The 24171-nt window shown below is 48.6% G+C and overlaps 1 protein-coding gene across 5 annotated transcripts in view; it reads right to left on the bottom strand.

The window, feature by feature from the left end:
* LOC144107761 (calcium and integrin-binding protein 1-like) overlaps window positions 1–22384 on the bottom strand; it is a 65455-nt gene extending 43071 nt beyond the window's left edge. For 2 of the 5 annotated variants that reach the window (XM_077640926.1, XM_077640923.1), the window contains exon 1: window positions 2648–2783. The gene's annotated coding sequence lies outside the window, so the exon portion shown is untranslated. Of the gene's footprint in view, window positions 1–2647; window positions 2784–5887; window positions 6201–21899 lie in introns of those variants that run through there. The other 3 variants (XM_077640924.1, XM_077640925.1, XM_077640922.1) reach the window with 3 other exon arrangements.
* Between the last annotated feature and the right edge of the window lie 1787 nt (window positions 22385–24171).

The following is a 24171-nucleotide window of genomic DNA, read 5'->3' as shown; positions in this document are numbered from 1 at the left end:
TTAAGGACCAGCGGTTATCTTGCCTTCGCATTACATGCACTGCCCTGCCGAATCGTTCCTCTTGATTTCGACTAGGATGTCTTTAACCCGCGTCTAATCTCTGACCCACTCTGCCCGCTTCCGGTCTCTTAACGTTACTCCTATCATTTTCCTTTCTACAGCTCGTTGCGTTGTCCTCAATTTAAGATGATCCCTCTTCGATAAGTCTCCACGTTTCTGCCCCATAGGTGACTGCTGGTAAGATACAGCTGTTATATACTATACTGTACAGTAACTTTCAGATGGGTGGAGAGGGGCTTGTAGAATACGATTTTGTACGAAACCTTCCTCGGATAGTCCACGACTGGAAAACCAGGGCGCCTGCAGGATAAGGTCCGCTTCAAAAATTGCGGCGTTTATTTCCTAGTTTGGTGTGACAGCTGAGTTTCCCTAACGTGCCTTTTTCTTTACACAGGCATGCATGTAAGGGCAGGCAGGCGGTTGCGGCTGGTAGCGGTGACGGCCACTCCCTTTTGTAAAGGCGAGCAAAATCGCATAACGACTAATCACGTTGCACATAACAACAATGCATAGCTGCAGCTGCAACACGCAACCCACAATATAATTAGCGCAACCAACTCATCAGCAGTATTAACAGGAAGCTGTGTTCGAGGAACAACCCTGATACGCAGGGTGGACACCAGCGGGCTAATCAAAACAAATGATAAGCGGAAGGGAAAGACTTCTATTTACACATTCGGCTGCATGGATCGCGATATGGCCGCGTGCGACAAAAATGGCAGTATTACAGTACCGTTGGATAAACCTTCCTGGAACACAACGGCAAAAAGACAGCGCTGCAGGACAAACTGTCTTCGCAGAGGTATTATCCGACGGTGCATGAATGGAATGAACCGAAAGTTAGTTGTCGAGAATGTAGCTTGCCCCCTAGAAATGTAATCACAAGCTTTTGAAAAGCTCACCCAAAACACTTCCAGACCACACAAAGACGCACACTTAAAGGGGCTCTGAAAGGGGCTCTAATAAAGCTGCGGTAAGCCCAGGATGTTAAAGCATACCGCTTCACGAACATTGTCCAGCAAGAATTTTTTAATGCGCTTTGTAGAAGCTGAGTTATCTGCAGTCATATTTTGAATTTCAGCGTCTTCGCGCCTTTCCCTCTCCTCTCGTCCCTTTTTGCACGCCTGAAGGTCGGCGCTGTTCCGCCGACCCCACCTCCTGGGGCGGAGCTTCCTGACCCACCGGAGCTACGCGGCTTATTGGCCGCTGCCATGGTGGCTGCCTGACGTCTGAAAGAATCTAACCAATAGCCATCTCCCACCTTGTATACGCAGATGCTAGCGGCGAGGAGGCTGCGAGCATGAAAAAGTCGCCGAAAAGGGCTCGCCAATTTTCGCCGGATTCTGGGTTGTCTGCTGCATGTAGAAGTGCATTATTTGGATAAGTTGTTTGCAGTGACTGAGCGAGTTGATGCACTCTCATCGGAAGGTGCTTCAGAGCCCCTTTAATGTACCGACGCACATAGCTGCACTTCGGCACTACCACTTGCGCTATACATGATGACCGGCAATTCCTGAAGTAGCAGGCGCCTAATCAACCTCCTTTCAAAGCCCAAATAGTGACGACGTGGCTGCTATTGCACAAGACTGTACGTATGAGCAACGCAGCTGACGCTGCTAGAGTGTAGTGAAGTGTGCTCTGACGTTCTTCGATAATGTTGCAGCCTCCAGATGTCAGTGGGGCAGCAAGCTTAAGTGAATGCACAGGGTGGAGTAAACGTTATCGGCGAACGTTTCCTTATCACATGTAAGTGCTTGGCATACTATCTCTTTCCTCGGTCGTATTTGTCAATGAGAAGCATTTGTCAGTGCAGGAGGAAAACCAGGAATTTGGTTCTGAAATACGAATCAGGTGTTCCGTCTGATATCATTCGAGCCCCTACAGTCATTGCTACTTGCTCAGTGCACGATACAGACTGAATACGCAGCACCGGTCAGCTATTATGAGCTTAGAAATCTCATTTACATGCTTCAGTGACGATGTTAAACATGCCGCGAATCCGGGAGTGGTCTGTTACGCTTGCGTGCATGGTTGAAGAGATTTGTCTCCACTGAAGTAACCTCTGCTGTCATTTCTTTGTTGAATAACCGCGCGACTACTTGCTTAGCCGTTGAGAACATTTAATCCAGTGCGTCAACGCGATAGGCTTCCCGACAGCTGCGCTTACGACAAAACGCGATATTTGAGATCGTAAGTCGCTGCGCAAGACTCAGCAAGCGTCCGCACCTGTTCATGATGACATCTGCGAAACTCCTCAGAATACTCCGCCGCCTTCTACTGTGACGTACGCAACATCACGTGCGCGCGCTCCCCTTGAGCAAGGATCGACCTGACATTCAAATATCCAATATCAAACATCAACTGCGGCTCAGCCCTGCCTGCTTGCTGAAAGATGACGCAAACGTTTCCCAAAAATAACCACAGTCGGGATCAACAATCTTTTCTGTTTAGCAACAGGTACACAGGTCTCAGTCTATAGCTATCATGGGCACCGGAGATGCTCGCGGGGCTTGCCTGATTAAGATAGAGCCTTACAGAGCATGCGCGATGCAGCCAGAGAAAGCGCTTTTGAAGTCCGCCACCTCACCGTTGCCTCTCGTCTTTGCCGCGGCGATCGTCCAAGCAGCTGCGCAGCGTCTCTCTCTGTCATGTGTGCGTGCGTGCGCGGGAACTGGCCAACACAGCTGCGCCGCGCATTGTTTTGCCGCACGCGGTCCGCACGCGGTCCGCTCGCCCGTGCAACGCGGGGAAGTGTCAGGCCCCGACAATGGGGGCCTGGCCACCTGCCATCCGTCTTATCTGCGGGCGCGACGGTGGCGCGGGATCGGGCAGCCGGGCGAAAGTGTAGGTCGCTTTCCCGCTCTGGGTCGAGCTGTCGCTCGTCGATTGACGGCCCCCCATTCGCGGTGTTCTCTCGTTTGCATTCCTTCGCGCGTATCCTTGGAGCGCAGCGGGCGCTGTTTGGCCTCCATTTAGACGCGCCGCCTCGCCGAACCATTCGAGGCGCGGTTGTAGATTGAGTTTTACGAGGGAAAGAACACCTTGCGATATCACTGAGGCACGCCATGATGGAAGGCTCTGGATTAATTTCGACCACCTGAGATTATGCGACATGCACCGAAAGCTCAGCGCACGTTGCTATCGCCTTTCGGCTGTAAAAAAAAAAATTAAAAAATCTCGCCCGCAGCGGTCCCCTTGGACCTTGGAGTCGGCCGAACGCAACAGCCAATAATATAAATAATAATAATAATTGGTTTTTTGGTGAAAGGAACTGGCACAGTATCTGTCTCATATATCGTTGGACACCTGAACCGCGCCGTAAGGGATGGGATAAAGGAGGGAGTGAAAGAAGAAAGGAAGAGAGAGGTGCCGTAGTGGAGGGCTCCGGAATAATTTCGACCACCTGGGGATCTTTAACGTGCACTGACATCGCACAGCACACGGGCGCCTTAGCTTTCTGCCTCCATAAAAACGCAGCCGCCGCGGTCTGGTTCGAACCCGGGAACTCCGGATCAGTAGCCGATTCGGTGTTCCCGGGTTCGAACCGCAGATTTAAATGTCATGCATCCGGCGTGGGGCTGCAGGGCCCTCACCCTGAAAGGCCGAAAGCTATAGAAGTAGACATCAACAAACTCTGTCTCACAATCTCCTTTGACCGCAAGCACCCTACAATGGACGGGCGGCTGTACCAGCAGGCACACTTGTCCCGATCTCACTCTGTTCAAAAATTGCCCACCGCCACCGCGGCGGGTAACGCCACAGCCAAAGCTGGAGTTTTTACCGAAAACACACGCCGTTTTGTGCTGGCTTTATTTTAATGGTCTTACCCGAAGAATAGAGTGATATTTCTCCCCCTCCCCTCCCCCTTTATTTTGAATGCGCTCGCACGGGATACTTTTCAGGCTCTTCGCGGGTTTGGGAGCAGTATGGGAAGGAAAGTAGGGCCTTACGCTGGCTGCAATTATTTGGAATACACAGAGCCTAAAGCCCTCCTCACAGCTTTACAGACGACTCTTCTTTGATGCTGTCACTATAAAGTACCTCTGGTTGCGATACGAATAGTCGAAATGCTGTATACAGTCGCCACGGTGGCTCAGTGGTTATGGTGCTCGGCTACTGACCCGAAAGACGCGGGTTCGATCCCGGCCATGGCGGCCGAATTTCAATGGAGGCGAAATTCTAGAGGCCCGTGTACTGTGCGATCTCAGTGCACGTTAAAGAAACCCAGGTGGTCGAAATTTCCGGAGCCCTTCACTACGGCGTCCCTCATAGCCTGAGTCGCTTTGGGAAGTTAAACACCCATAAATTAAATTAATTGAATGGAAGAGCGGTATGCTGTCGTGAGCTTTATGAAAGGGAACGCGGGAACGCGTGGCAGATGGTCTTGAAGCTTAATTGTTTTGATTCGTGGCGGCCCCCTTTCCCAACTTGGCGGAAAAGGTTCTGCTGCCTTGCCTGTTTCTGACAGTGGAGGATCGCACTTCCCTTTCCATTTAGTTTCTGAAAGTAACCACCGTGTATCGCCACACGTATAGGGCTCAGGCTATCTGCCACGCGCTCGAGTGTTCCCTCTCATAAAGATCGCGACAGTACAATGGAGCAGGTGAGTACATGTGCTTTAGTTTCTTGCGATAAGGAACCTCAGTCCCGATAGCCTGGCTTGTTCTGAGGCGAGCTTTACTCCGTTCGTTTCTAGTTTCCTTTGTTTTTCGCCAGAGCTATGCCAAGCTGATTGCTGTGCTTTGCTGTTTAGATAGGCGAAGGGTTCTACGTGTATGTATACGGCACTGCTCTCCAGGTCGACCGTGTGCGCATGGATTAACAGAAATAGTAGACAGCCTTCAGTAGTATTTGGATAAGTCGTGCGGTGAGGATTACAGGTTTTATATACGCTTTAGTTGGGAAATTCGTACCGTAGTTTCAACTATTTGACATACGAAACAAACGCTTTGTGAACCGTTAGTACAGCGTCCCAGCGTTCAGGCCTGGGCAGATTTGATACTGACGCTGCCGCCAGGGCTAAACGCAGAAAGGCTCATGTGTCGAAATTTCCGTCGACGTTAAAGAACTGCAGGTGGCGACAAATAACCCGGACCCCTCCACACCACGTGCCTCATAGCCCGAAGTGTTATAAAAATCCACCGATGAATCCTTTAAGCGGAGCGACATGACCCCTTTAGCTTTGGAAAGCAGTTCCGTGCAAGGGAGAACACAAGTTCGCGTTGCAAGGCAAAAGTTAGCGTCATTAACTTTATGCAATGCAATATATTGTTTCGAAAACTTCGAGGCATTATTTTGGCCTGCTTGTAGCTCGTACTCCCCAGGAAACTAATCTTGAAGTTTCATTATGGACAGAAATGGCTGTTATGCGACGAGCACCAGCGTTGATTTAAATCTCGCGACTTGCACGCGACTAGTGTGACGCCGATTGGAAAAAGCCTAGTACGCGTTGCCAATAACTTCAGACCGAACACTGAGCGACACGACAACCTTGCTAGGTGGTTGGGAGAACAGGTGATTCCTAGAGGGATAACACAGGCTGGTTGGTAGATGTCGGCGGCGATTCCTGCTCTCACGTCAAACGACTGCCATTTAGCACACTGCACAGACGACACCTGGACCTCTAATGAAGTATTCGAGGTGCAGTCCTAAACCTAAACTTTCTGCTGCAGACACGTAACACTAGATAAGATGAAGTTTCCCCCTCGAGTGGTCTAGATATCAGTCTAAGGAAAAAGCATGATGCTCATCATTTCATCGTAGCACCGGCAAGCAGCTCGAGGCGTCTAACCTAACAGGGGCCATGCATAACAAACGTCACACTCACCTGCTCCGCACAGTGACCAGGTCTCAGGCGCTAGCACGAAGCCGAACACGTTTCGAGGCTTCGTCGGCACTGCTTCGCTGCCGCCGTCCAGGCTTATCTCCGTGAATGCGGCGTCGTTATCGCCTCTCTCGCTTCTCGATAAAGAGGCCAACGTTCCAAGCGAGAAAGCGCATTATAGAAAGATGAGCAACGACCGTTGTTATGGGATTTATCGGGATTCCCTAGAAAGACACTGTCCACACAAATCGGGGGCACTTCACACAGCCGCCACCTAGGGCGATGGTTAGACGTCGAGTTTGCAGCAAATGCAAGGCGCGAAAGGAGGGAAATATGAACAAACAAGAAAAACACACGCGTGTAGGTCAGTTGGGAAGGTATTCCGATCGATCGCTCCGAAGGGCAGCAGCCCGAGTGGATGCATTATATCGCTCAGCCCGTCGTCCATCGAGGCTTATCTGAAGCGCGGACACAGCTTGTATAACACGCTCACGTAACTGCATGCGTTGTGCGCGGTGCTGGAGGCCGCCGGCGCAGTTATCGTCCGCACCATTTCGAGAAGGACAGAAGGCGCGGCCGACGCGCAAACCTGTCTTCCCCGTGAACATATGCTGTGTCAGCGCGGTTTAGGCGTATCGTATATGTAGTGCAATTTTTCGCACCGCTGAAGGCTTTGTCGGCCTTCGCAGCAATTGCGTGCCGGAAGGGAACGCAGCGAACCGGGAGCTCGAAGTCGTTTTCCATAGAGCCGTAAATAGCCGCACTGTTGCTGCAACATCGATCATGTACGTAGATACTGGATGTGTAGAACGCGAAGCCCTGTTGTTTAGTTACTGTTTTTTTTTCGTGGGCTGTTTTCTTTATCTTTCTGACTATTACCGCGATCCGGGCCTATACGGACCCTTAGTTCTTACGGTAAAGTCCTTGTTGCTGCGCTAGAAGCCAGCCTTTGTCGGTTACAGGTCAGCAGTGCTAGAGGAAAACAAAAATAAAGCGCCTCCCGATGCACACGAACTAGATGTGTCTCTATATTCGAGAGTGCTCTTGACGAATTGGTTTTGCAATACTCTGACCTATCACGCGTTGCGCGAGCTATGACGTCAGAAACGAACGCTAGAGCAAGCGGGTGACAGACGAAGAGCCGAATCGCTGCGTATCCGCTTCGATTAAGTGCCACATAACGTGTACGCAATTGTTTTGACCCGTCCTACCGCCATAGTGTACGAGGCAACAACAGCTCCAGGCCGGTATTTTCAAGGTTATTTTACTATTAACCTGCTGCAAACGGATCAACACGGACCCGGACGTGAGTTGTTTATTTCTCTCTGACGACATAGTCTGATTACACAACATTTCTCTCCGTCAAGACAATTCACGTGAACTGAACTCGTTTACACTTGAATGGCTGTTCTCACGGGCAAGCTTCTCAAAGGAAGAAGTTTAACGCTTAAATTTTAAAAACGTTGCGGAGGGGCGGCTCATTTTCTTAATGAGACATAGTGGGCTCTAATAGTTACCGAAGTAACTGCAGCACTTTCATCCTTCTCACTTGTCGTAGCGAAGCACGGGCTCCGAAAGTTATGATACACAGACATATCCAACAATTCTGGACAAAAGCATCTTTGAACAAGAACCAGTTTATGAGCGCAATTTTTTCATATAATGAAAGGTTTCGCTATAACAGTCAATATATCCGAAGGTCTGCCGTCGGCAGGCGTGCATTTCTTCTTTTTCTATTAGCGTTTTTGGTATTGTCAAAAGCGTTCCCCATTGGTTTTCTGTGGCTGTCTTAACTGTTCGATGCGGGCTATGAAAACAACTTAAAAGAGAAATCTTGCTACCCATCGGAAGAATGAAGCATTACCTTCAATATTTCCATAAGAGTACCTTACAGCTTCCCAATGTTCAAAACTTTTGCCTAGAATGTTGGACATTGGACGTGAAAAGTGCACCGAGGAGTTACCGCATCGTTAGCGTCATGCATTTCCGCCCACTAATACAACCTACAAGATATTCGCTTCCTACACGGCAGCAATCAGAGTATCGACAGTGGCCGATTTTTGTGTTGCGTATCCCAGAATAGCCTCTCACGTCTCAAGCAGCAGTGGTTCGGCTTCTAACCAGGGCACCGATGATTCCTCGTCCTTTCATCGTCCAAAGGCGGGCAATTTGCGCGCTCTTCTCTGATGACGTCGTCGCCTTCAGTGGGCGATGCTCAATGTCCGCTCGGCTTGTTAGCGACACAATGGCGGCGAAGCGCACCAACTTGCGTCACAATCTGTTTACTCCGCCCCCTCATCGTTCTAACGACACTGCATCAGGTTGCAAACGACACCTGATCGTTCTTTTCATATATTTGTGTATTGTCTCACTCGCAACGCCCTCATATTGTGTAGTGCGAAGGAGGTACTCAGTGTTAAAGTCATAGCGATGACCTGCTTTCGCAGTAACGATGACACTTGGCGAACTCTCTTTGCAGAGTGCGGTGTTTCCTTTTTTTTTAGGCACTGTGTAAAAAGCTACAGCGGGCAAAAGCGAACCGGTTTTATAGACTTTATAGAGGCGGATTTTGTTGCGAAACTGAGCTATTGATTGCCTGATTCATACCGCGCCAGTTCCTCTTCAACTGGCCTCCCAAGATATGACGCATGGCGGCGCGGTGTACGGTGCAGAACGCCTTCGTCATCTGCTTCTAAACATAATAGATGGCGTTCCAGCATAGTGCAGAACATAACGCACAGAGGTCGAGAAAATATTCAAGAAGGCGGGCTTCACTTAAGTACTTATTAGTGTTCAGGCAACGTCTTCAGCAACGCTACACGAAATTCAGGATTTGCGCGCTCTGTTGGTGATAATGCCTTGCGGTGACAACCAGTTTTATTGCGTCTGGCTTTGGCGACAAGCAGACTGCGTCCTCCACAACAGGGAGGCCACTGTCAAGAGGGTGTAAGAGATATCATGAGTGCACATGCACTCAGGAGCAAGCTACAAAAGAATTTCGAGCCCTAAAGAAGATATTGAAGAGCCCTATACACCACAGAAGAAGCGAAGTGCCGCGATAACGCTTGAAGCGTCTTTTGCGTAACAGGCAAGGAGACGAATGCCACCCTGAGTCGCGTGCGCAACAGTTGCATTGCATTTGCCAAACAGGAAACGGGCTCAGTAAACGTATTACGCAGGGCCTGTCGTTACTTTGACACCAGTTGTGCGATGTCATCCTGGCCAAACATGCTACGTGGGAAACATCGCTTTCTAGGCACACGTGTATATTTGTTCCAGGAAAGTCCTCCACTAATAATTAAAAATAATTTTTTTTAAGGTAAAAGACGCTTTTGAGGCATAATAATGCCAGTGTTGGCAGACAGCAGAAAAGAGGCGAATCGTGCAAAGTGATTAACTGAATTCTAATAGTTCTTCAACTATTGCAGATAGGCACCTGCATGGTTGCAATAGCCATATCAGTTTTTAGGATTTCGAAAACGTGTTTACCCTCGCTGCTGTAGCGCAACAAATCTTGGCCATTTCTAGCAAAATACAAAAGCCATGCGCCTGTGGTTCGCGCTCAGCGACGTTCATCAATCGACGTCACTCTGTGGCGCACATGTCACGGGACATTCTCTGTCACGAGTTTTATAGTTGCGCCAGAAATGAACAAAGTTTGATGAGCCAGAGATGCAAGGGCAAATCGTGTTATCGAAATTCTAAAAACAGATATGGCTAGCACTTATGGTTACCTACAAATATCCGATTGCAACCAGGCGGCCATCTGCAATAGTTAAAAAGTTAACTATTCGAATTTAGTTAACCAGCTTACTACAGTTAACACGTTACACCTGCTTTCTGATGTCCGCCAATACTAGCGTTGCTTTTCAGAGAAAGCGATCTTTTGCCCCCCCCCCCCTTCCCCCCCCCCCCCCCCAAAAAAAAGCCAATCTTCAAGATTAGTGGCGGCTTTCTTTAAACATGCACGTGGTATATCATCCAGCACAACGCAGTAAGTGCCACAAGCAACGAGTGTGGTTAGTGCGTGTCTTTCAACTGCTTTGGGTGTGAAGAGACTTGGCAATTTTTTGTTTATCTTACTGCAGCACTTAGTGCGCTGTAATCTGAAAACACACAGGTTTATCTGTGAACCCGGGTCGAAGCAGACATATATGATGCCTGCTCACTAGACAGAGTGGTATGTGTAGGGCACTTTGTCGCTAAAAGTAGCGCTCCGATTTTCTGCCTCTTCTGTTCGGTAACGAAATAGAAGAGCCGCTAAGTGTTACCGCTTCAGTTTTCAGGTGCCAGCGATACACCGAGAACATGTGAGCAGGGAGTTTTCTCGCTGTATTAGAACGCTTGCAGGACCATGACAGTGCAGTTGTTACCAGGCGCCGAGCCTATATTTCGAAAAGTAGGGCCAATGTGAGTAAAATTAAGGCGCTATTTGTTAACAAACATCCCTGAGCACATATGACTAACGGGCACACTTCAAGAACGAAGATTTAGGTGCATGACTGTATACTGACACGCCTCGTCATGGCATGCATGAATGGTGGTATGGTGCTTTGTTATGCTTGAAGAACGAGAGGCACTAAAATTCTTGCATACGAATTCATTTCATTCTTCTTCTTTTGGTATTTAGGTTTGATTTGGTTTGTGGAGTTTAACGACCAAGAGTGACTTAAGCGTGAGGTACGCCGTAGTGGAGGATCCGGATAATTTAGGCCACCTGGACGCGCACTGACATCGCACAGTACACGGGCTTCTAAAACCTCGCCTCCATCGAAATGCGGACGCTACAGCAGTGGTCGAACCCACGTCTTTCGGGTCAGCAGCCGAGCACGTTGACGAGTGAGCCACCGCTGCGGCTTTTTTGTATTTCGTTGTCGCCCTATGCGCTTCCTGTCACTGGGGTCAGTCAGTTAGACGGGCAGATGCTAAGAACAGTGTAGAATCGGACGAAAAGAATCGTATCATAGCGGCCTTACATTTTATGCGTAAGGTCGCTGCTTACGAGCCCACTATTTACGAACAAGCTGATAGCACAAGGGGTGGTGAATTGCTTCAATAAAACGGCGCTCCACCGCCGCGGTGGCTGAGTGGTTATGGCGCTCGGCTGGTGGCCCAAAAGACGCGGGTTCGATCCCGGCCGCGCCGGTCGAATTTCGATGGAGGCGAAATTCTATGGGCCCGTGTACTGTGCGATGTCAGTGCACGTTAAAGAACCCCAGGTGGTCGAAATTTCCGGAGCCCTTCACTACGGCGTCCCTCATAGTCTGAGTCGCTTTGGGACGTTAAACCCTTATAAACCAAACCAAACAGCGCTCTGAGAAAGACGGCCTCATTCTCGCTTTCCACCACTACATATGAATATAAGTCTATATTCATATCAGTAGTAGCACGTGATAAATAAAATTAAGGAGCATAACAAGGTCAAACATAATTGCGCTTTTGGACTGACTTGGGAGAACACAGGGACGACACAAACACTGGTGCGCGAACTGTCAACTGAAGTTTATTGCGGTGTGCACACATATGTAAGCTTCACATGTCAAAACATAAATAAAAAACACATTTAAACCAGCAACTTTGCTATCGTATCAACAAGCATCAAAAAAGACTTTGTCCCAGCAGATCGGTTTACATTTGGTATCCCTCTTCCAAGAATTGCTTTTCTTGTTTGGTAAGCAAAACTGAAGGGTCACTTACACAGGTCTCTTCTTTTCCCGATTCCAAGCAGTAAGCTTCCCACAGCTCCCTGGTTGTCTTATCTCTGGATTTCAGCACAACTGTAGTCTGTCGGAAGTGGGGTTTGCAGCTATCGCATCTGGCGCAATGTGTCGCAAGATTTCCAGGTGAGTTAATCTGCCGGCAGTTGCGGTTATGCTCTCTGAGTCTTTCATTTAAACATCTGCTCGTCTGGCCCACATATGCTCGGCCGCAAGATAGCGGTATCTTGTAAACCACGTGTTCTCCTTCACAGCTCTTGACGAACCTGTTTGTGTGCCTGACGCCACAAGACTCATTTCTCTTCTCCAGGACTGGTTTCTTCATTTACCTTCTTGGTGCGGAAAAAACTACTTGCACTTCATGCCTTTGGATAACTTTTTTCAAATTGTGAGAAAGTGCATGAATGTACGGTAGGACCGCAGGTCTTTTGTTTTCTTGCTTTTTGCGTCGGTCCGTTCCTTTCACAAATCTTTTAAGCACTTTTTCTACTACTGATGCAAGCAGTGCCACAAGACAGTGGTATAGGGTAGACCACTCCAATGATGCAGTTAACAAAACTAGCCTGTGGAACCAAGCACGCCACGCGGTTTGTTAACTGCATCATTGGAGTGGTCTACCTTATACCACTGTCTTGTGGCAAGTGCTGCATAGGCCAGACGGGCCGGTGCCTGAATGAAAGATTGCGGAAGCATCGATCAGCAGTCGCAGCGTTGATGGGAGGTGGCCATTTGGCGGCCCGTTGCCGCAAGCGCAAAACAAAGAAACATGGAGAAATAGAGGATGAAGAGTGCACCCCTCTCTTTCACAGCACTCGACAAGCAGGTAGATGGGAAAATATTTGAGGCTTTTTGTATCAATAAAGCAGGACAGAACTGCGTGATTACCCCTTCAATAGCCCTCACGAGTAAAGAAATTGCATACCTGGCAAAAAGCACGCGCTTCAATCTATTGTGAATTTACTTTTTTGTTTAATACTCTGTGTCTGCGATAACCAGCGATCGTGTTAATCAAATATGTCTTCTGTATCGAGCATGCGCAGATGCGCATGTGATTTCTTCTCATACGTGTGCAATAAACGGATGTTGAAGTCTAGCGTCTGTCGTGTGTGTTTCTGCTCTCAGTCCTTTGTGTGTGTATTTTAACGATAGTAATATGTCGCAGTCTGTGGACAATAATTTTTAAAGCATGAAAACACCAAGCCTAATTTTGAAATGCCTAATGGCAATTCACCGCATGAAAAGGCGTTACTCACCGACGTCGCGCTATAAGAATGATTCAATTCTCAGTTTTGTGTTCTCTGGGTGCGTGAAAGATATTGGCAACGTTGCACGAATGGATGCTTCAGAACCTTGCACAAACGTGTACCTAACTTAGAGCGATAACAACATGATTGCAACAGAGAGAGAAGGGGGGGGGGGCACGTGGTCATGGTGCAACGCCATAGCCAAGATTCCTTATGCTCCGGGCGCTGCACAAGCAAACGCACTGGAATGTCAAACATGGCAGGCGCCGGCGGAGAGCATACCGGCTTCTTCCTGGTTTTCTAAGCTACACGCTTATGCTGGTAAGATAGGGTAACCGCGTCGGACGCAGTTGGCCTTGGAGGAAAAAATATTTATTTTCATGGCGGTTAGTTTTCCGCGTGGCGTCGGGCGCAGGTGGCCCTGAAGAAAAAAATAACTATTCCTTCCGTTACGTGTTAGCGCAGCCGCTAACACGCTCGGCTGAACAGAACACGCTGCGACAACCAGACCTTCAGCACACAAGCACAGCCGCTACCGCCTGCGGCTCAACAGAAGGCCCACACACAGACGCCTATCAAGGAGCCACCACCGGCATCACCGGTGCACAGCCACATCCGTGTAGTCGGCGTACAACCAACGTGGGCCACGCAACTATCGCAGTTAATGCAAGCTCAAGCGCACGTGAACCAACAGGCGTTTCAACAGTTCCTTAAACAACTGAAAGCTCGACAAATAGCTGTTACTCCACCTCCAACAACTGTTTTGCCAGACACCACAGCAGAAGTATGCACAGACCCAGCGGCACTAGCCTGCCGTCGCTTCCAGCTGAGGAGTCTACGGCGGAGGCACCAACACACACTAAACAAATTCTCACCCTTAAGGGTGCAAATCAGCTGTCCCCAGACGAACACCCTTTTGGGTGCTAAAAAGGGTGCAGATATCAGCACCCTTCAGGAAGGGTGCACAGCATGAAAGTTTAGTGGGCGCGCATCAGTCCAAGGCTTTTGCTTCATGGGTGGATCAACATGGAGCACCCTTCCAACATGCATTCGTAGAGGTGTTATGGAAAAATAGTACCCTTTAATGAGGGTGCAACCATTACATGCTCTAAAGTATCATTAAGTGCACCCTTCTTTAAGGGTGCTGATCTCTGCACCCTTTTATAGTACCGAACAATTGGAAAAGGGTGTTCGTCTGGGGACAGCTGATTTACACCCTAAAGGGTGAGAAATTGTTTAGTGTGCACTCCAGCAGGGGAACTACCACGGGTTGGCCAAGTGCGCTAACGAGGTGGTGTTCTCACTGTTGGAGTACCTAGGACGGCTCGTGGTGCTTCTGCTGCTCGAAATGAAAGGCGCGAACGCTACTACCTGACGCTGCAAGGGACACTTCCAACTAGTGATCAAGTATGTCCATGACACCGAGACACGCACCGAAGCTCAGGATGAGGCTCAGCATGGGACTGGACGCAGAAGCCTACTGAAACAGCAACCAAGAGGTGGTCGCTTTGCGTTGCCAGCTGGGGGACCACAATGGAGTCCACGGGGCACCTGCGACCCGAGCGGCATCCGCTACCGGGGTGGCTTCTCTAGGCTCAAGTGGCTGCGCATCCTGTGTCCGAGGACAGAGGTGCCCGAGGCATTGGAGGTAGCTTCAGTGAACGCTACCAGCGGTGGGGTTACGAAGCTGCCTCAGTCATAGAGCAGCTCCTGAACGAGGAGGCAGAGGTGGCTTGTTTATCACTTCCGAACAATCCTGACTGCCCGACCCGCCACGGCCTGTATGCAGGGCAAAGGGATACGACGCCTGACTTGACCTGGACGACGCTTGGCTTAGTGAACAAGTGGAGTGTGGTTTTCTTCCCGTGGGCGGTGATCACTACCCTGTCTTGGGGCACATACATGTCTGAAGGCGCCAGACGCAAGCGAAAAACTGAGACCGTAGAATGGGACATGTTACGGCTCCGCTTTCACTACGCACAGAGCACACCGTTCATGGGGAAACTAGAGAGCCGCTGGAGAGACCATTCGTAAGATTGACGTTCGAAAAGACCTGCTCACACCGTACAAGCGCCTTCTGAATCTGTGGGAAGCAAAGAAAACGCTGCACTTAGTCTACTTCAGCAGTGGCCGTACAGACAAGGACCCCGTAAAAGTGCATAACAAACCCTCGCAGGCCAGGCGCCATACTCATCGCATTGACAGTTGATGTACAATGTGACCGCGATGATGGGGTGCCGCGTCTTGAACTCGTGTTTTTCGATGCCGCTAAGCAGATGTACGGCATAGTAGTATATGGTATGGTATGGTATGGTATGGTATGGTATGGTATGGTATGGTATGGTATGGTGTGGTGCGGATGTACGGCATAGTAGTATATGGTATGGTATGGTATGGTGTGGCATGGTATCACAAAGCTACATACGGGTTGGCTTTGATAGACACCGTAGCGGAGGGCTCTGATTTAATTTCGACCACCCGGGGTTCTTCAACGTCCATTCACACCGCACAACACAAGGCGTTCCCTACATTTCGCCACCATCAAATTGCAGCCGCCGCTTCCGGGTTTCGAGCTCCCTTCCTTGTGCTCAGCTAGTGGCCGGCTCTTGACTGAACACCGAAGGTTCCCACAATGCATTGCAATATCCCTAATAGGCTTCTTCATGGCTACGCTGAGATGCTAAGGCTTTTCGTGGCCTGCAATTCGTCTATCGTGTGGCACATGCATGAGCATAGCGTATCTGCGGGCAATATTGAAAAGAGGAGCGCCACTCCTCACCATAACTGTTGCCGAACTACTCCGATGTCACTGTGTCGTGAAATTTTAGGACCTGTCATTGCAAACTACACGACCGAGTTGCCGAACCATGAAAGTGCAGTCACTGCATTCCAGCCTGGGTAAAGGAAGTTCTACTAAACTACAATTTAATTTTTGCACAGTTAGCCCTTCAAAATACCAACCAAACTAGTGTTACCTGTTTAGAATTTGCTTAAACACTTGGTCTAATTTCGCATGACTGACCAGTTTCAAAAGTCAGCATGTCTAGGCCATATAAACTAAGCTCAGGTTAACTAGTGCGCCTGTCTACATAATAAACTAAATTACCACGCGAGTGCAGTTTGCGCAGCGTGTGCAGTTTGCCAAGGGAGGTTATACGGCTTATTGTCGTTTATAATAGGCCTAAACGGCAGTGTTGTGGGGATTAGGAGCGACTTCAAATGAGACAGTTTGTGGGTGACAGCCTTTTATTTGTTCGAAATTGAATTCTTCAGACAGCCAACTACAGCTAAACTCTTAACATAACAACATTGTTGATTGATGCATGGGATAGGAAACTAAGTGCTGACAAAACTGGCCTAGCGAAAATGACAGAATGCACGGCGTACCTTAGAGGAAAAACGCTGCGTTTTTATGGAGGAAAAACGCTAAGGCGCCCGTGTGCTTTGCGATGTCAGTGCACGTTAAAGATCACCAGGTGGTAGAAATTATTCCGGAGCCCTCCACTACGGCACCTCTCTCTTCCTTTCTTCTTTCACTCCCTCCTTTACCCTTCCCTTACGACGCGGTTCAGGTGTCCAACGATATATGAGACAGATACTGCGCCATTATGTCCTTTCCCTCCAAAACCAATTATTATTATTATTATTACCTTAGCAATACAGTATTTCGTCAGAGCTACGGCTGAGGCAACAGTGTATAAATATTGGAGTGTCGCTACAAGAAATTACGCTGGAGTACTCGCATTTGTAAAGTACGTATACTACTGGGGGCAAAAATTTTCGGGACGCGAGTTTAGGAAAAGCGTTTATTGCAGCGCCATCTCTCTATCCAGTCGTCTGATATTGTGAAGAGAGGAAGGAGCATCCAGGCCTTTAATGCCTTCATACATTATCAGGCAACTGGGTAAGGAGGTGGAGCTACAATAATACAATAAACGTTTTTTTTTTCTAGAACTCGCGTCCCGGAAACTTTTGTCCCCCAGTAGTATGTCACCTTTCGTAAGCTGTGTATATCTATTAACATCGATCAGAAGCAGTCACTTTCCCAGAACATGTTTATCTTATTCTTCAGTCATAGCTCTGAAGTAAAAATTGACTTTACCGCATGGAACTCATCCACGAAGAATATGACTTATATTCGAGATTTCATGCGACAAAATTATTTATGGCTCGTGTTTTTGAAATTCTGCACCACTGACTCTCAAATCTCGCCGTATCGCAGTGAATGATCGCTGTATATAGTAACTAAAAACTCCAAGACTCTTGCGGCTAAAACTTCTTTGCTCGAAAATGACAAGCTTTCAGAAAGCCTGCTGTATATTTAAAGCTGTTAACTAAGAGATTAACAGGACATCGCCATGCGCAATCATTAATCCCTGGTCGCGCTAGAACTAGCATATTTATTAGTCATTTTCCACCAGAAAAATAATGTAATGAAACCGATTGCCATTGGATCGACTCACAAGTGCTGACAGCATCGCCAAAATGAGTTATACTTGAGAATTGAAATTTTTTAAATGTAGCCCAAAATTCACGAAACAATCTCTTCGTACGGTACATTATGTCGATTTTGTGCAGCAATTTATGCGTAAGTGGTTTTTATGTTTGCATCCCAAATATTAATTTTGCATATTAATTTTGCATTTACATTTACGCCCAGCCGCGGTGGCTCAGTGGTTAGGGCGCTAGACTACTGATCCGGAGTTCCCGGGTTCGAACCCGACCGCGGCGGCTGCGTTTTTATGGAGGAAAAACGCTAAGGCGCCCGTGTGCTGTGCGATGTCAGTGCACGTTAAAGATCCCCAGGTGGTCGAAATTATTCCGGAGCCCTCCACTACGGCACCTCTCTCTTCCTTTCTTCTTTCACTCCCTCCTTTATCCCTTCCCTTACGGCGCGGTTCAGGTGTCCAACGATATATGAGACAGATACTGCGCCATTTCCTTTCCACCAAAAACCAATTATTATTATTATTATTATTATTTACATTTACAGCCCAGCCACCAAGGCTGGCACCGTCGAAGAATTAAATTGAAACAAACAAACAAAAAACGCCCAAAAGGAACATAATGGAGCATCTTGTCTTTGTGTCGTTTGGATTGAACTCATTAGCACTTTGTTTCCGATTGTCTGCTGGACGGCAGAAGTTTGGCTGCTTACAAACTTCGTTCGGAGTGTTAGAAAACCTCTTTTTAGATTTCAACTTGCCACACTACAGGATAAAATTCGCAACACTGAGTGGGAGCACACTCTGCATAATAGAAAAAGCAAACGTGAACTATTACAACGTAAGCCTGCTTGACGTTACAGCTAAACATATACCTCTACTGTTGCACCATCCTTGGTGTTAGCAGAGGTGGGCATCTGATCTCAAAAATCTGGACTTCTCCTCAACCTCAAAAAGAATTTGCCGACCTCACTCAACCTCAATCTCATCAGTTGAGGTTGAGGTCTCCTTAAGACGCCCTCACCTCACTTTTCCTGAGGCCACTGCTGACCTCACTCAACCTCACCTTAGCCTCAAATTGTTAGGTTGAGGTCGGCTGCTCGACCTCAGAAAACAAACGAAAAACAAAACAAAAAGCGATTAAGAAGTTTTTCACTTCTGAGAATCCTGAGAATCCTGTGAGACAGGAAAGCCAAAATGATGATGATATTATTTAATAAGGTGTGTACAGACACTATTGATGTGCACGCAATAGGAGAAGCTTATAATCTGGGATGAACCCCCAGAGAGTATATGGCCTGCGGGAACGGGTGTCCCATACACGCTTACCACCAGTACGTCGGAGAGTACTTTATATGTGTCAATATTGGGAACCTGCTTCGTGTATACTTGTTCGTATTAGAAGCACCTCGCTCATTCACGCACGAACTGGCAATTGACAAACGCAGCCCTTCTACACCATCTATGAGAAATTGGGACGAGGGGGAGGTATTCACGACACTCTTTTCAGGCTTGAGAATAGTTGCCGAATATAAAGAAACTGGTCGTCGATGTACTTTCCAATGCGACGGTTATGCAGACGCATATCAGTATATTTCGATTTTCCGGCTCTATCCGGCATGGCGAGAATGCTCTTTTCAGTCCTCTGTATGTTGCCTTCGAAAACACTTAACAAGCTGCGACTGCAGCACACCAACACAGGCACGTTGTATTTATGTCTGTGTAGAGGCGAGCGGCTTCTTTTATTAATGCAAAAGCATTAGATGGCTCACCTTCAAGGTCATATCCGCAAAAAACTGCCCACAAGAAACGGCATCATCTGACGTCACGAGCCGACGAGTCACGCGACGAAGGTTATGACGTCGCATATTCAATCAATGCTAATTAATATAATTAGGGAACGTTAATACTAATTGGTATAATTAGTGACGCCATCATGTGAGTGTGACGTCATACCAGGTCACGCGACAGCGATGTAATGTGCCAACAAACCTAGTCACGAGACGCTGTAATATGACATCACACTTGCTCACTTAACAACGATGCAATTTCTCGTCATACAAGGCCGCCATCCACCCCCATTTAAAGATCCATATGAATCCCACATTACTACGCATGCGCGCATGAAGCATTACAAAGAGTGCCCACAACCCGGTCCACATTAATGACATTCGGATTGTCCAGCAGGTAAACGCGCCAGTTCTCGTCTATGACATACTGCAAAGATCATGCAACGACACATGCCTTTGAATCTCGAGATGATGGCGATGGTGATGATGCTAACAGTGTATCCTTATGAGCCCGGGGAAGTCTGATATACCGCTACCAAATTAAAAGTTTCCAGAATATTGATTAAATATTGTACATTACCCGGCAACCGAATACAATAGTTGCGCGGGAAAATAGGAATACCTGCAGCTAATAATTGAGGATGATGTTGGTGTTCCTGGGAGGTCAAGAGCCTTCCCCGTTTCCGCCACTTCCCGCCAAGTGGCGATGGTAATGGTTTCGAAATCCTGGGAATTGTCCGATGACTCGGTGAACCCGCGGCATTTTGAAAGAAAGGGCTAGAGTATACGTCTTCCAACACTGTGCCAACTGTTAAAATCACATGGGGCAAAACAACTGGCCTAGAGCGGGCAGCGTGAACCGCTCTCTCTGTCAAGAACAACATGGCTCTTCGCTCAAAATTCCCCGCAGCGAAATCTTTTTCCGAGCCCCCCACCCCGTGGGGGAAAAAAAAAAAAACCGCCGAAGTGCTCATACGCCTCAAGAATTCTGGGCACCCTTTCGTCAACCAGTCTGAGACAAGCTGCTTCAAGTCAATCACTTGTTTTCCTTCAAAACTGAACTAATCAATGGTATGCCAGCATCCTCGACGTTTTTTACCCACAAACACCGCGCGAGCATTCTGCGAAGCCGTTTAAGGTGAACGATGGGTATCTGCAAAATAGTTAAAGGAAAGATAACGCGTAGTGCCTGGCCGTCTGCAAGGCAGGCCGCCAACCTAACTGATCCCATACGAGAAAAGAAAAAAAATGGCGGTGGTTTAGCTCTGGTTAAAGCTGGAGTGACGCGATAGCTACAGCTGGCTGAGTGGAACATGGTCACGTGACCAACCACGTGACGAACCAGGTGATCAGCCACGGCGCCGCGCCGCCGGCAGCTGCTCCGCACCACTTGACCAACCACGTGACAGCGTGGCGGCGCAGCCACAGGGTGGCGGCGCCGCCACGCTGAAGGCTCGAAATGCTACCGTAATGTAGCTATCGCTACAAAAAAAGAGAATGATTAGAAACATACAAACAAAAAACGCGCACTAAAAACAGAAGTGAACAACAGTGTGCCCCATTAAACGTCATATTAGAAGGGTTTAAACAGCGACTCAGCAGCACAGCGCAAGCATGAAATCAGTTCCATTCACACATCTTCATTAAAAAAAGGAAAAAGAATTAGCTACCACATCACCATACATTCATTATAGTTTTGCATTTTTTCGCCGCTATTACACCGCTATGCCGGTACGTTCACTTCGTGCTGCGGTGTTTCGGCCTAATAAGTGCATTTCCGAGAAGAAACAAGGAACCGGAGACCAAAAGAGAGGTGATTCGGAAGGATAAAAAAGTGGAATTATATTTGCATCTGCTTGCATTACGGAACGGGAATATAAAGAATTCGTGTGAGATTCAAAAGGGACAGTCCCCGATCAAAAGCTTCGGCGGTTTTATACAGGTTTTTTTGACTTCGTGCTTTTTTAATCAAATCAGCAGGTGTCCTTTTAGGAACCACTTGAATCACATTCTCTCGCCTGTGCCGACTACTCCAGTTTCTGTTAAGTCAGCTTGTGATGTACAGCAGGATCCCCTTTATTGGACTGCAAGGCAAGAGCCATGACGTCAGCGCCGGCAACGAGCATGAACACGAAGCAGTCTTGCTTGGGGCCATCCGCTCTGCGACGAATTTATTGCGTGCTTGTTGGACTGAACTTATTTGTTTGCGGAATCAAACAAAGCTATCGCGGGTCAACGTGAGTTAGGTGCTTTGCGCGGACCCGGGAGTTCGAGCCGACCGGCAGGCAGCTACGGGTGCTACGCCAGCGGGGCAAGAGGGAGAGAGAGTGGCGTGCTGTGACAGTAACACTCCTTCCGGGAAGACCAGAAGCGTGCGTCTTCCTGCAGGCTCGGACTGCACGGACATTACGGCGCAGCACCCGAAGCTAAGAGGGAACTGTGACATACGGTTGTCCAAACAGAAGAAACCGAACACCAAGCGTCATTGCATGAACACTGCGGTGATGCGCTGCAACACCGCTTCGGAAGCGGCATTCATCGGAGTAAGAGATGGCAACTGCAAAATGTCCCGACCTCAAAACTTCGACCTCACTGAATGACGACCTCACTCAACCTCAAACTCACGCGTGAGGTTGAGGTCTGATTTGCTGACCTCACTCACGAAATTTCGAGCCGTCGCCGACCTCACCTCAACCTCAACTCACGACGTGAGGTTGATGTTTTGAGGTTGACGTCGACCTCATGAGGTTTCCCACCTCTGGGTGTTAGCATAGTCTTCGCTTCCGTTTCCACTTTCAACGCTCGTCGCCACTACTCACCTCACTACGGCGAACAGTGAACCAGACCTCGTGTCACTACATCCAAACTTTTCCGTCAACAGTCCACAAGCGAAATCTTGCAATGGGCTGGCAGCGCTGGGCAGCCGGACGTTCACACAGGGCCAACGGCTAATTCGACGTCTCCACTTCGATCGACGGAAACGCAAACGATTACCGTCTCTCTTGGCGGCGGCAACGTCCACACTCGATTGCGCTGTCCATCGGCAAAGCTCTACCCCACTCCGTCGTCAAAGTATACTGTCTTTTCCTACAAGCACTACAAGCCCCGGCGATCCCAGGGGTAGAGATGACAGGAATTCATCGGCGTCAGATTCGAATAGCAGAGCCATCTTGCCTCGGAAAGTGCACCCAGGTGCCGGAGTAGGCAGTCGGTTGGACCGTCACGTCTCGGGGGCCGCCCGCGACGGCTGCTAATTTGTTCAGTACGCAGGCGACCGGGGAAAGCAGAGAGTGTTGCTGAGGCGGCTAGTTCTAGGGGCACGCACAGGACGTGGACGCCTCTTCCGCCGGCACGTTCGCCCCCGCGCGGCTAATTGCTTTTTGTTCCGGCCACGACACGCGGCGGATGCGCGCTGCCTTTCGTCGCCGCCGGCGTCTAGGCACGCAACGCTCGCCAGGAAGTGTGGCGTCATAGGGTTGCACAACGCAGTGCATCCGGGACGGGACGGTAGGTAGTGCTAGAAGCATTCCTGAATTATGACGCTAAGCGTGACGTTAATATCCTGACTCCATAGCAAAAGCGGAGGACGTACTTCCAAGAGCACCCTCTCCATATCACTGCAAATCTTACAGAAACGCCTCTTTGATAACCAGCCATTACTCTGCCGACACGATACCGAGCTTACACGCCTAATAGCAATGATAGTTTCAAATGACAGTATTTCAACCGTTACCTTGGCGGCCACTGCAGACAGCATTTATGCAGCGTTTGCAAGATGCAGGGCTACCGAAGTTATCAAAATAATGGAGAGCACTAAGGTCTGCTAACGTGCTGTGAATGCGAAAGCATGCACGCGCGGTGTTCGGCTGCGGCGATGGCGTACGACTATAATGCAGTGGCCAGTGAAGCTGATTTGTTTCCGCCGTCCGAATGGAAGTTGATGAAGACGTCAGTAGCCGAACCTTGCGCTTGAGACTGGCAGTATAGCGAGCGGAGTGTTGCGCTGCTGTGATGGCGCAGTCCCTACAAGACTGGCCTAAGCGATCTACTGCCTGACAAACGTTTTCCTTGTCTCAACAGAATGTTGCTATATCACAGACATATCCCAACAATCGTGCTTCACATGAGTGCAACAAAAACCCACAAATGGCATTGTTTAGCCTTTTCGCACATCTAGTATTAGTCAGCCTAGCCTAGTACTGCACCTCTTGTACGCCATGCGTACGCCCTTCATAGGACTGATCCGACATTTACATGCAAATTTTGTAAATGAAAATTTTCAGTTTTGTATGGTCAGTGTGGAAATTCTGTCAACTGGTAAAAATGTGCAGGGTTGTGGCATGGGGACTTGGAAACAATGCCTCGGATATTTGATTGTGTAGCTTGGTTATCGACTCCAACAAATTATCTCGGAATCTCACTAGAAACATACAGGGACAGTGACCCATATTGAAGACGGCAGACAGTGCAGTTAAGGAACAAAGAAGAAATATGGAGGACAAAACAAATGTCAGTGTTTGCTCGCGCAATTGCGCGTAATTTGTTTTTGTTCACGAATTGTTGTGTATGGCCGCCGCGGTGGCTGAGTGGTTATGGCGCTCGGCTGCTGGCCCGAAAGACGCGGGTTCGATCCCGGCCGCGGCGGTCGAATTTCGATGGAGGCGAAATTCTAGAGGCCCGTGTACTGTGCGACGTCAGTGCACGTTAAAGAACCCCAGGTGGTCGAAATTTCCGGAGCCCTTCACTACGGCGTCCCTCATAGACTGAGTCGCTTTGGAATGTTAAATCCCGATAAGCGAAACCAAACCAATTGCTGTATATGCTGCAGGTTTTGAACATTCAAAGATGAATGTGCAAAATCTGTACAGGATCTTTGCAGTCTTTATCTGGGCTTCATATTTTGAGAAAACAAGTCGAACGATCTTTTCCGTCACGTACGCTCTGCTGGCCTTTTTTTGCCGCATTTATTCTGGTGCAAAGTCGTTAACTGGTTCATCTTCTTGCGAGATGTGGAGGATTCCTCTTTACGCGCTGTTTATCAGGTTTGCTTGGCAGGGACTTTACCTATGTTTGTTGTATCAACCGTTAGTC

Source organism: Amblyomma americanum, chromosome 10, assembly GCF_052857255.1.
Source record: "Amblyomma americanum isolate KBUSLIRL-KWMA chromosome 10, ASM5285725v1, whole genome shotgun sequence".
In the NCBI taxonomy this organism is placed as follows: domain Eukaryota; kingdom Metazoa; phylum Arthropoda; class Arachnida; order Ixodida; family Ixodidae; genus Amblyomma; species Amblyomma americanum.
The sequence above is the reverse complement of the archived record's forward strand: the minus strand, read 5'-3'. Positions and strand labels throughout refer to the sequence as shown.